This window comes from Vitis riparia, chromosome 18, assembly GCF_004353265.1.
Source record: "Vitis riparia cultivar Riparia Gloire de Montpellier isolate 1030 chromosome 18, EGFV_Vit.rip_1.0, whole genome shotgun sequence".
In the NCBI taxonomy this organism is placed as follows: Eukaryota; Viridiplantae; Streptophyta; class Magnoliopsida; order Vitales; family Vitaceae; genus Vitis; species Vitis riparia.
In genome coordinates this window covers 32,540,588-32,554,704 of record NC_048448.1, presented here as the reverse complement: position 1 = coordinate 32,554,704, position 14,117 = coordinate 32,540,588, and positions in this window count along the sequence as shown.

The following is a 14,117-nucleotide window of genomic DNA, read 5'->3' as shown; positions in this document are numbered from 1 at the left end:
CCAATATTGACATCTAGAAGACTCTTGAATCTTTTACACCCTATTATATTTAAGAAAATAGTTAGTATTAACTTTAATAATAATATTGATGAATATCCCAATTTGGCATACTCAATACGCTTGAAATGTCAACTAGATGCCTGGAATAACTAAGATTACTTTTAACTTTTTAGTATGCTGTAACAGAAGAAAATCTGTTTCAACAAGTAAACTTCCAAAGACTTTAAAATTAGTCTAGAACAAAAATATAACTAAATAATAGCAATACCATGTTTCCTTCCCAAAGATGTTTTATGTTGCTAAACTAGAGGTTGAGTTCAACAAGATTGTCTGCATGAAAAGTTGATGGCAAAGGTTCTAAAGTGTATTTATCCCAATGAAAATGTACTAAATCATGACAAGGCAATTCAAAGTCATAGGAAAGCTGCATCATATTGTATTCAAATTTGAGCAATCTAGGTCGATTCATCTTTCTGAAAACTTTAGCAATAAGTTGTATAGGTTTTGCTTTAGTCCAATTAATGAATATCCCCTTATTTTTTGTCCCTTAAAAACAAGCATTGAGAGTAAGCAATATAAGATGCATAGGGATTCACTAAAATTGTATAGATAAGGTACTCAAACTATAATAATAATAAAAATAAATCTTGTTGAATTTTTTGTATGTCTTTAGATCTCAAGCATATTCATGTATTTTTCTCTTACCATATTTTTTGTAAATACACTTTTGGTATCCTTATATTCCCACAATTTGCTCTATTTCCTAGGATGTTCTAGATAATTTTGACAAGCAATTGTCCAACCCATTTCTTGTAATAAGTCATGCATCTGTATAGTGTCGCCTAATATAGAAATGAGATACCCCACATCAAGAACTCTTAGTCCAATCTTGGGATGGAATTTGCAACCTTCTAGTATTCTTGTAACAAATTTTTCATCCTCATCTTTGAAGAAGCATGCAATATCAAGGAACAACTTCTTCCATTTAACATCTAGTCCATCATAACTTATACGGAGCACCATGTGAATAGCCATGAGAGAATTTGTTTTTAGTTTATGCAATGTGCTTTCCTATTCATCCACGTCCCTTTGGAAAAGAAAAGAACCCAAAACTACTAGAGCGAATGGAAGGCCTTGAGCATAATCCAGTATACGATTAAAAAGGTACATAATTGTCTTTTGGATGGTGTTGCAGAAAGGCATTCCAACAAAAGAGTTCCTCAACTTGCTTGTGTGTGACCAATCTTCTCTATTATACCAAGATACTTAATCCCAATACGTAGTAGCTCTGACCAAGAAAAATTAGAGAAAAAGCTACTACAACTTTTATAATATATCAAGTATCGTCCTCATGGACTAGCTTATGAAATTTGTCGATACTAGGATAAATGAATCACTTTCATTTAAATCCTAAAGTGAAAAGTAATTTGAGAATTAAATTTTATGAAATGAAACTAAGAAAATAAATTAAATTAATAACAAAACGAATATTGATTTTAAATTTGATTGATTCAAATATGGGGCTTTCCACAGTCAACTTAGGGTATAGAAATTAGAGAAAACAAGGCTTTTTAAGTAATATGATCTTGGGATTTTAGGATCCTTGGCCACTCGCAATCAACCCCAGCTCTAAAACTCAAGATTGCATCCAAAACCTAATTTTCCTTTTAAAACAAACTTCCTAAAACCATAAAATAAATGAGATAAATTACCAATTTACGATTTGGCTTTTAAACTCTTCTTATTGCCTATAGCTTTGTTATGGGGTAGATAACGATAGGGAAGATCAAGATAACTGATGATCAAGAGTTACCAAGGATCACTAATATTAGGTAATAACCTACCATATCATTCCCTAAACTAACTCACAAAGATAGAATAAAAACAAAATAATTGATAAATTGTAACTCAACTAATAATTAATCTCATTGTTATAATGATTTACCAATTGTCCTTATAAGTTTCCTAACCCTTAGGTTTTCATGCTTCAAGCCCCCAGTTGGCTTTTAGCCTCTCATGGGGTGATGTTACAATCATAATCAATAAAAGAGTAAAATTCCATAATTTGAAAAAAAGAACTAAAAATAATATTTTCAATAAAGAAGAAAAGAAAACAAACCAAAGTTCTCATCTTCTTCCCCACAAAATGTCAAACTCTTGAAAAGATCCCTAAACCCTAGAACTAAGAGAGTTTATATAGTATCATCAATGACCTAACATATGACACACTCTCATTGACCACTTATTACTTACCTAAAAATGACAAAAAAAATATAAAATAAAATAAAATGATTATTTCCAGTTGTGTGGGGCCTGCGTAAGGTAGATGGAGTGCCCTAGATGTAATTCCCGAGGTGGAAATAGTGAAACATCAAAGTGGTTGTGGGTGAATTTGAAATTAGGGTCATTTCGAATTCATAAGTTGAATTTCAAAATCTGTGTACCCACATTTTTCATGTGCATCCTCACCTAATTGGCGAGACTCGCTTTAATTGGTGAAAAAAAATTAGTTTTGACAAAGTTAGAATCGCCACTTATTTTATTTTTATTTTAAAGGGAAAATAAAAAAAGAAATAAAACCCTAAAAAATGACTCCATAGTTTTTGAAAAAACATATCTTTGAAAAACCCGAGTTTAGGTCCGGGGATCAGGTTACTTATTGGGAAGGTACCTCAAAGAGATAGCACCCCTCTAAGCCTTAAAGAGGTCTTTATTGGCTAAGTTGAAGAGAATATGACAATTAATTAATTGATTGAAGGTACCTAGGTAGACTAAGGTGATTTTAGAATTAACATGCCAAACCAGAAAGTCAAATCATGATCATGAAAGAGAGTCAAAGTGTGTACCTGAACCGCTTCTCAAACGCTATCATAAAACATCAAAGTTAGTATAGAAATATAGCACACGACATGTATTTAATCATAGTGAATCAAGCATACATCTAAGTACCTAAGGATCACATCAAGCATAAATAAGGTTCATAACAACATGCATGTTCATGGAATTCCAAAAAGTAGTGATAGAAAGCGTACCTGGATAGCATGCATAATTTGTAAGATTCCTCAAAAAAAGGTCTGAGTGGTTAAGACAAGTATATATTATATAACACCTTCATTATGTCTAACATAATGTGTCAAAGCCAAAAATTGAGCTAAGATAAATCAAATGACTCCAAAAATAATAATAATTTCAAGTAAAGTATAAAACCATCAACATGCAATTAGAAAAGGAAGCATCATAAAACAATTTCTAAAAAATGGCTTAGAGTGGAATTTAATTACAAAAATTTTAGGAAACAACTCCTACACATCTTGATCAACATACTGAAAGCCAAACACTCATTCAAAGGACAGATTATAACAAAGACACCTAAAGGTTCTACAAAGTCCAGATTAGGTAAGAAAAAGTGACATGCATAAACAAATTTTTAAAAAATAGTAAATAATCACATAAAAAAAAATCACAAACATATTTCAAAGTGTCTATATCACATAAAAAATGAATCAAGGTTAGATAGTACTCAAAAATATTTTTAAAACACTCAAGCTAATCAGATGTCCAGAATCCATCATGCATAATAGGCACGAATTTGAAAAATCATATCTCCCTCAAAATGGCATATGTTTCAATATTTTATATGTTTAAGATCAATTTCAAGAAGCCTATAATTGAGAAAAAATATTGAATCAAATTTAAAAAGTTGTCTGGTATTTTATTGTTTCAAAAATATCTCGGGTGTTTAGAATTGGGTGAAAATGGAGCCCCCCTAATAACTCATTCATATCTTCTATTCTGGAATTTCTTTCTAACTCAAATGAAACTTTAAATTCAAGTTCAAGGAGTGAGGAAAGTCATGCAAGTTTTGAAATTTTTTAAAAAATATTATGAAGTTGCTGAAATGAATTTTGAAACTAAAGGGTCAGTGGTTGAGTGAAAAACTGGCAGCAAAAAAGAAAAAATTTGAAAAAAAATTTGTGTGGGGGTTCCATCAAACTTTTGTTCATGCAACGTAATCAAATTCCCCACTGAGATTGCATCCTACTCCTGACATTCTGTACCCCATATCTAGCTCCCATCCAAACAACATCTTAGTTTCAAACAGATGCTTTGGGCAAAGATTCTGAAAATTTTGGCTTGCAAGTGATTTTAGCAAAGTACCAGAAATTCTACACTAAAGAAGCTGTTGAAATGCTGCATGGAATTAGATCATCATCAAGGGAGTGACGGATTTCTCAATGCTACTGTCCAAATGACATTCAGAAGTTGAAACCAAAGGCCCCCCATTCCAGAAATAGGTATAGAAGAATGATCAAGATTACCTTCTTTGGTGATCTTTGTACCAAGTGAGGAACCCTTCATTTGTGGAGTTCTCTTGCATGCCATTCTGATGAAGTGTAGATCCAAAACCATCTGAGAGCTTTGCTGTTTTCTCCTGATTCCCATCTGATAAACTGATTCCAACTGTGCCACCAGAGCAGCTCTGAGAAACCTGCTGCTCAATGAGAATTGGTTGACCAATGGAGTAAGACAAAGGGTGCCTTTATTTTTCTTCTTCAAGTTCTGTGTGGTATTTCCAGATTTAAGTAAGTAAGAAATATTTTTATTGTTCTCATGGTGATGTTGTCCATCTATTGTTGAAGCATAGGGGAATTGTTTAGAATAAAATCTACAAGAAGTTCTAACAGAAAACAACCATTTCTTGAAAAATGCTCCTGTGAGAGCCCTCTGAGAACAAACAAATTTTATAATGTGAACTTTGAGAATGAACTGACCATGAAACAGTATGAACTTCCCGACCTCTCAATCCGAGACCCATTGAAGTTACATAAACCAATCTATGAACATACTGTATCAGGTTGTACCCTTGAAATTAGATGATCCCATATCATGTTTCCATATTGGAAAACCACTTCTTTACATTCCTGGCTCACGATTCCTTCTACTCCAGTTGCATGGTTGATTTCAGTCACGATCGTCGTTGGACCAACAATTAAGGATGTTCCTGAATCTACAATAGCTGCATAACCTGCCTCACAAAAGCCTGTTGATTGGTATCCAATAAGAAACTCTCCCATTTCAAACTGCCAGTAACCTTTTTGAGTGATTGAAGCATAAGTGTGCTGCCCCTTGAAGTGTCTCTTGTCGAAACCACCATAAACAATCTCACCTCCATCAGTGGCTTGTGGATCCCGATTTAGCCAGAAAGAGGTGTCTTATTGCACAAGACCTTGCTGAAGCAAATAGTACCAAACTGGTGTGGTATTCCACAACAAAATTTCCTCGAAACCAAGCCCAAGAATCCCATCACATTTGGTAACAGAACTCCCTTATTTTCATTAAATGAGAATAAGCTATAATGCGACATGCAAGGTGCTACATCAACTGCGTCTTCAAGAAACTTGACACGTCCATAACCAATCTTCCAACCGTAAAATCTTGAACTTGACTCACACGAAAAATAAACATTCTTCTGAGAAATCTTTCTTCTGCATTTGCGGCTGTGGTGGCGTGGATATTTAGACCTTTAGGAAGAAGGCCCTCGAATACTTCCAGATTCACAAGCGAGCACCCCAGGAATAGAAGCAACTTCTGCATCCAACTAAATCACATCTGGAATCTGGTTTAACAACTTTCTTGCCTTGAAGAAGAAATACCTAATCTGCAATCATGTGCCAAACCCCACAAGCAGCCCATACTCTACACAGCCTTTATAAAGCTTCCACCTTTCATGAAATACTTATTCCATCATGGTCTCTAATAGCCCAGAACATAAGAAAGGGAGGCGAGTGAAATATAGATGCTAAGCATAGAAAGAAATGACTTAAGAAAAACAAAGGAAGGAAGACAGAGGATAGGTAACAGACGAGCCACATCTCATTATTTTGTCAAAGGGCTTGAAAACAGGTAGGGAATATAAGAATGAGATTATGACAGAGACGGGAAAAACAGAAACAGAGTCAGATAATCAGAGTGAATCTAGAGTTATGCCTATTTTTCGAACAAAATCACATAAGCAATTGAGAAAACCAAACCACAAATAATATACACACAATATAATGATCAAAAGACCACTATAATCCATGCACAAATCAAATAACCAATTCAAAATAAATGGCTAGAAAAAAAAAAAAATGAGCTAAGTGAAATATGAAGGTGAACAGGGAGTCAAAACATCTATACCCAGAAAACTCCCCTTCGTTTCTCTTTTCTGGCTGCTACAACTCTTTTTTCTGTTTTGCTCTCATTTGTTTTGCTTGTCGCCCCTCCTTTAGCTTTTTTTTTTCTATCTCCTTTCTTTTCTCTCCTGCTATATCTCCTTGTTATCTATCTTGCTATCTTCTTCTTTTTCTCGTTCTTCTCTGCTTTCTCTATTTGAAAAAACAATCTCCAGCCCTATATTTCTTCCTGCAGCCCTACACCCATCTGTTAGAGTTTTTTTTATAGCAAATAGCAGTCTTTCTACGTGAGGAGTCTTCCTCTCTCCAAATTCTATCTTATCCACCAGAAAAGTCATTTTTTTGAATTTAAAAAAATGAATCCATGCATATCATGTAAAAGCCTTACCTTTCCAAAAACTTCTTCATTGGTGGATTTTCTTATAAAACTTCAAATTATTAAATCGGATAAATAAAAAAAATAAAAAATGAATAAATAAACCGAGAATGATAAAAATAATAATAATAGATAAATAAAAAGATAATGAACAAATAAAATAAATAAAAAACTAAATAAATAAAAGTGATTGATAACAATAAATAAATTTAAATAAATAAATAAATAAAAATATAATAAATGATTAAATAAAAGTGATTGATAATAATAATAAAAATAAAAATAAATAAATAAGTAAATGAGATAAATAGGTCATGCAACCATACAAGTCACGTTAAAAATGTCTAATGGGCCAAGTGGGCCTAATGTCATGGACTTAGTTGTTTCCTAAGCTCGTGCGACACTTAGACAAGTCAAGACACTTGATCTTGCTAAGTTAGCCTTACTCCCAACGCTTAGCTTACTAGGCTAAGATGCTTACAACTTGGAAGCTTGAGAAAGCGTAGTAGGCGACTCTTAAAGAATGTAAGCTTTATTGCTTTCAAAGGAAGCTATACAATGCTTAGAAGCTCACTTGCTTGGTTAGGAAGTGATTTGGGTGGTGCCTTGGCCAAATGAGGCCTTCAGCTATTTATAAGCACCAATGGAACTCTATGGAACCTTGGAGGGTTCCTTACAAATCAAGAAGATTCTAGAATACCCTACACAATTCTATGTACAACCCTATGTACAAGAGATCTCTAAAATTCTCTAGAAAGCCTTGGACTCCTCTCATGCCTTCCACCATAGTGTAGAGATATGTGGACATCTCTAGGCATCTCTAGAACCTTTCACACTCTTCCATCCAATGACTTAGTGTAGATGGTTCCAGGAGTCTCCAGAAACTTCCTGGGCTCTAATAAACCCATAAGGAGGCTCATTTGAAGCATCCTATGACACTCTCCCTCACCTATGCCGTCAACGTCCTCGTCGTTGCCTCTTTCTGAAACCTCTCGATGTGTTTCCAGAACCTTCTCAAGGCATCCGCATGTTCCCAACTTACCTACCTCCTAGGTAGTCATTTCCATCAAACTAGATACTCTATCACATGAGGGACCCCTTGTCTCCTGGTGACCCATTCAACCAAGATATTTTTCACCTCCTTTTCTTGTGACGCCTCTGATAGATGCAAATCCCTGCACTTTTGATGCTTGGAGTACTGCTTTCTCTTACCCATCAAGTTCACCTTTCCCTTGGTGACCTTGTCGATGTATGTGCGGGCTACCTCTACTCGCTCCCCTTTTGCCTCTTTTACCTGCACTCCTGATAGTAAGGAGGTCTTAGGCATACTAGGCTTTGGGTCGAATTGGAGGGCACCTAGTAGCTGTATCGAGCCCATATGTGCTTCGTCCTCCAATTCCCTTTCCTTGATCATGGCACTGAGCGCCTTCCTCTTTGGACAATCCCGTGCCCAATGTGGACTGTCACATAGGAAGCATTTGATTTTAGGCGTAAACTCCTTCCTTTCTGCCTTGACCCTTCCTTCTCGGACGTTAGATGTCTTGTCTAATCCCATTCTAAGAGCATTGTGGTCCTTTAAAACCTCGTCTCCCCCACCTATGGCATGGCTATTATCCAAAGACTCAACCTTGGAGGAGTCTCCCATCTTGTAATTCGTCAAAGACTCTGCTAGTGCCATAGTAGTGGCTAAGTCTTGAACACCTTGACGTCTTAATTCCTGCTCCGTCCACTCTTGTAGGTTATCCATGAAGTTGAATAGCAACTCCTCCCCAGTCATGTTAGGAATCTCAAGCATGAGAGAAGAGAATTCCTTGACATAGTCGCGTATCGAGCCTGTGTGCTTGAGACGCCTCATGTTTTTCCTAGCCAGGTAAGCCACGTCCTCGGGGTAGAACTGCCTTTTGATCTTCATTTTAAAGTCCTCCCACGTCTCTATGGTGCAAATGCCTTTCTCCATATCGGCAAACCTCTGACACCACCATAGAGTAGCTGTGTCAGTAAGGTAGAGGGTTGCAGTCCTTACCTTAGCCACCACATCAATTAATGCGATAGCCTCGAAGTATCGCTCCATATGCCATAAGAAGTTGTCTAACTCCTTGGCATCCCGCTTGCCTCTAAACCTTTATGGCTTCGGCACCTCCACCCTAGATGCCTCCTGGGTGGCCATGACCCATGCCGACACAACAACCTTGTAGATGGCCAACTCTTGCCTAACCTCCTGGTCTCAGGACTCCATTCGAGTGGCCAAGGCCTCTATCATTGACTCCATGCTAGCAAGCATGCTCAAGACCTTTTTTTATAAAGACATAAACTCATTGTGAGACACTGGTTGAACCTGTGAGACTAGCATCCCTTCACGAAGGTCTTGGATCTGCTTCCTTAGATCCTCTAAGCCCTTCTCCATGCCTTGGTCGATCAAGTCTAACCTCTCCCGAGTGTCCACCATGGCTAGCTCCACCTTGGCTAACCTTGCCTCCATGTTGGCAACAACATCATGAGATTTATCCTTCTTGCCCCTGCCCCGTGTAGTAGGCTCAGTCTCCCTCCTACGGGTTTGCTCACTAGTCTCATCCACATTGGAGCCCGACATGCTTCCTTTATAATGCCCGCTTCCTAGCCGCGCTCTGATACCACTTGTCACTGACTTAGTTGTTTCCTAAGCTTATGCGACACTTACACAAGTCAAGACACTTGATCTTGCTAAGTCAGCCTTACTCCCAACGCTTAGCTTGCTAGGCTAAGATGCTTACGACTCAGAAGCTTGATAAAGCGTAGTAGACGACTCTTAAAAAATGGAAGCTTTATTGCTTTCAAAGGAAGCTATACAATGCTTAAAACCTCACTTGCTTGGTTAGGAAGTGATTTGGGTGGTGCCTTGGCCAAATGAGGCCATCACCTATTTATAGGCACCAATGAAACTCTATGAAACCTTAAAGGGTTCCTTACAAATCAAGAAGATTCTAGAATACCCTTTAAGGTATTCTTGCACAAGAGATCCCTAGAATTTTCTAGAAAGCCTTGGACTCCTATCATGCCTTCCACCATAGTGTAGAGATGTGTGGACATCTCTAGAACCTTCCTCAGTCTTCCCTCCAATGGCTTAGTGTAGATGGCTCCAGGAGTCTCTAGAAACTTCCTAGGCTCTATATAAACCCATGAGGAGGCTCATTTGAAGCATCATATGACACTAAGGTGTCTAAATGGGCCTAAGTGAACCTAGATGGGCCTAGAGTGTCTAAATAGGCCTAAATGAACCTAAGTGGGCCTAAGGTGTCTAAATGGGCCTAAGGTAGTGCCTAATGGGTCGGGTATACCTATACGGCCCAAGGGTGAGACTAGGTGGGCCTAACTAAGTCTAACCTAAAGTGCACATAAGTAAAGCCTAGTCTAAACTTGAAAGGCAGCCAAGGTCATAATGTGGAACCAAATAAACCCCTTAACTAAAGTCTCCAAAATGGCTTAGAAAATATAAGTAGTATGAGTAGCAATGGGCCACCAAGGAACTGCTATAGAGCATTGGAAATGAACTTAAAGACATGTGCTAAAAGGATAAAATGAAGGGTCTACAAAATCATTTCAAAATGGTCCTTTAGTTTTGTGCAGTTGTCTTCAAATAGCCATAACCTCTTCACTTCAAATTTAATTTGCACACCATTTAAGCATTAGACTCCTGAATTCAGCTCTAATTTTCACACCATTTAAGCATTGATCTAGCATATCATTGTAAAAAACCTTAGCGATGATAGTTTTACCAATCCCACAAATTAATCCCTTAAATCCCAACCATGCTCACTTCATTTGATTGGACATCTATCAATAACTTTACCTTTTTGTAGTTTGAGAAATGGTGATAGGGACATTGAAATGAATAGGGGATAGGGTGACTAGAGAAGATGATTGAAAAGCTTAATGATCTACCAGGGTAGGCGACATGGAGGATAAATGTGTCTTGAGATCATGAGGAAAACTCATGCTCAACAAATTTCCCATGACGAGATAAAAATATCCTATGAGAACTAGGGTCATAACACTTATAAGCACTTTGATTACTAGAATAGCCAAGAAAAATGCAAGGTTTTAACTCAACTTCTAGTTTGTGCTTGATGCAAGGTTTAAGCCAAGGAAAGCAGAGGCACCCAAAAGCCCTCAATTTGGAGTAATTTGGCAGACTTTGAAATAATTTCTCAAATGGGGATTTGTGTGCCAATAGAGGTGTGGGAAGGTGATTTATGAGGTAAAAAGCAATTTGGAAGGCATGAAACCAAAAATATAATGGTAAAGAAGTAGTGTGTAGGAGGGTAAGGCCAGTTTCAACAACGTGGCAATGCCGACATTTAATAGAACCATTATGTTGGGGTGTGTGAGGAGGAGTTTTGAGGTGTTGAATACCATTTTCAAGAACAGATTTCAAAGCTTGAAACTCACCACCACCTTTTGAGTAAATGGTCGCTATGGAAGTTTCAAAGAATTTTTCAACAATAGTTTTATAACTATTAAACACAAAAATAACATTAGATTTATAGCATAATGGATACAACTAAATGTATTTTTTGAAATGATTGAAAAAAATTACATAATAAGTGAACCCCTCAATGGACATGACTAGGGAAGGACCCCAAACATCAGTGTAGATAAGACCCAAAGGGTCACAACTCTGCAATGATGAAGTACCAAAAGGTAGGTAATGACTCTTATGAGAAGGACAAGACTCACAATAAAAGGTGGGTGGAAGTTTTGATGACAAGGATAATAAAGTAAACCTTACTAAATGATTGACAATATGATTAGACAGATGACCAAGGCAGTAGTGCCAAACTTGTGGGGAGGCTTTTATTCCAACAAAAGTAATAGGAGAAGGTTTGGACAAAACTACAAATTCCATAAAGCGAGGCCATTCATAGACATCTTGCTTGTTTTGTTCGCAAAGAAGATGTTCCCCCGTGCATAAGTCCTTCACCACAAAAAATGTGGAAAAAAACTAAATATAGGTGTTATTGGTTTTGAAAAATTGAGAGACATATATTAGATTCTTTTGCATGGAAGGAACACATAAAACATTTGTAAGGGAAAAGTGAGAGTTAGAGGAAGAGATATCAATTGAGCCAATGTGGGAGATAACAAGACTTGATCCATCTCTGAGAATAACATCATCTAAACCCTCATAGTTATGATGTAGAGATAGATTGGAGAGGTTGGATGTGATGTTTTGAAAAACAATAGAATTTATGAGCCAAGTGTCATTATTGGGAGGAGAAGTGATGGAGTGATTGTCCATGGGCTATGGGTGATTATGGGGAAAAAGCTTATAACAATGGCGAGCACTATGACCTCATTTTCTATAGTATTGGTAATAAACAACTGGAGAGTAGAATGATTGTCATTGCAATGTTGATTTATGAGATGAGAATGCATTGGCCACATGATTTGTGGCTGCATAAGCACTAGAGGAAGTCCTTGAGAGAACAAATTAGGTTGTTGTCTAGAATTATTGAGATTGGAATGCTGCTTATGTTTTGAATTAGAGGATTGTGCCCTTGAGTTGGAGGTTAAATGAGCAGTGATAGGAAGAGACTATATGACACGCTAGTCATTTAATAAAAAGGCTTCATGGTTAACAAGTTGGTCATAGAGATCTTCAAAGGAAATCAAGGTTTCCTAATTCTTAACAGCAACAACAACTTCTTTATAAGCAAGCCTGAGTCCCCGAAAGCAATAAACAATAAGATTAACATCACTTTGAGGAGCATCGATAACTACAAGTTCATCACTAATTGATTTAATGGATTGAAGAAATTTTGCAATAGGTCAGTCTCCCTAAGTCATCTTACTAAGTTTATCTTTAATAGAAATGACCCGAGTGTTGGATCAATTGGCATAAAGTCAAACTAAGCGAGTCCAAGCCTCATGACTAATGGTAGTAGTGGAAATAAGAGGAACTATAAGGAGGAAAATATGGCATGAAAGATGAGTTGGTCTTGTCTTTGCCAAAATATGTAGGTTGGGTTGGGTTAGGTTGGATTTCAGTATTAACAGTAATGATTAGGGATGGGCATGGAAAAATGTCATCAAGAAATCTAAGAAGATTGTATCCAAAGAAAATATAGTGACATTGAACATGCCAGGTTGTGTAGTTAAATGTGGTAAGTTTGATAAGAAGTTGAGAGGCAACATTTATGGAGATAAGTTGTGTGGTGTTGGGCACAAAAGGTTGGATAAAGGTAGAGACAATTTCTAATGTTGCATTGTTGGATGAATTATTTTTTGACATGGTTGGAAAAATTGGTGGATGCTCGTTAGAGTTATGAATGCTCTGATACCATAAAGATGCAGTAACCGGATTAAAAAATATTGAATGAATTTTTTCTTTTTGAATTTTTGTACACGATTTACAAAGGTATAAGTATACAATCCTATGGTATGGGTATGGTAACTGCTGACTAAAAATAGTTGATTAAAGGATAGAATCACAAAGATATGCAGACATAGTATATGAGATTATATTTGCTCTTTGGTCTTTACATATTAAGAATGGGAAGTGTCAAGATGTGATATAGTCTTTACATATTGAGAATGGAAAGTGAGAGATATTCAACCACGATGTGTTATGTCATATATTCCTTTCTATAAAGAATATTATATAAACTATTTTCTAAATTGATAAATTATTATAATATTATATTTTCTTATATAATAAAGAAAGTTGTTAGAAATATCTCTATAAATATTGTAAGTCATGTAGGGAAAAGGTCACGAGAGGGAGATAAACTTATGAAGGCTATATGAAGAAGAATGAGAGACACTCGGTAGAGTGAGGAAGCTTGTAGTTCAAGGGGTAAATAAAAGGAGTGGGGAAACATAGGATATTTTAGGAACTTAATAGTTGTATTTGGTTTTCTTCCTCTATAATATTCTTTATGGTATAGTAGAATGATTTTCTTATATCCGTGAATGTAGGCATGTTTGATCAAACTACATTAAAACTTCATGTTCCTTTATGAGAACTATTTTATCTTTATGTTATTGAACTAACAAGTTTACATTGAAATTTCTACTGGCACAACAAACTGGTATTAGAGCCCAAGATGAAGATTTCTAGAAAAATCAAAGAAAACAAAGCACATAAAAAGATGACAAAAGGAATTTTAATTAATTGAAAGTTGAGTTGATTATTCTCATGTTAGGATTGATACATGTATCATGGAGAGATGGAAGATTGACTTAATAGAATTTCATCCAAGATGGAGATAGGTGTCTCAAACTCCTAATTAGTATAAATCCCTTTTTATAAGGAATATTGTATTAATAACTTGACATGTTATAGTAATATTAGATTTTTTTTTTTTATTAAATAAGGAAGCTTATTAGGAATGTTGATCTCTATAAATGTTCTAGGTCATGATGGGAAAAGGTAATGAAATGGAGATGGACCTAAAGACTATACAAGATGGATAAAGATGTGGGAAAAAATGAGATATACTTGATGGAGTGAGAGGGTTCGTGGTTTAGGGTGTAGATACAAGAGTTGAGAAACATATGATGTTTTTAGAACTCAATAATTTATCTAG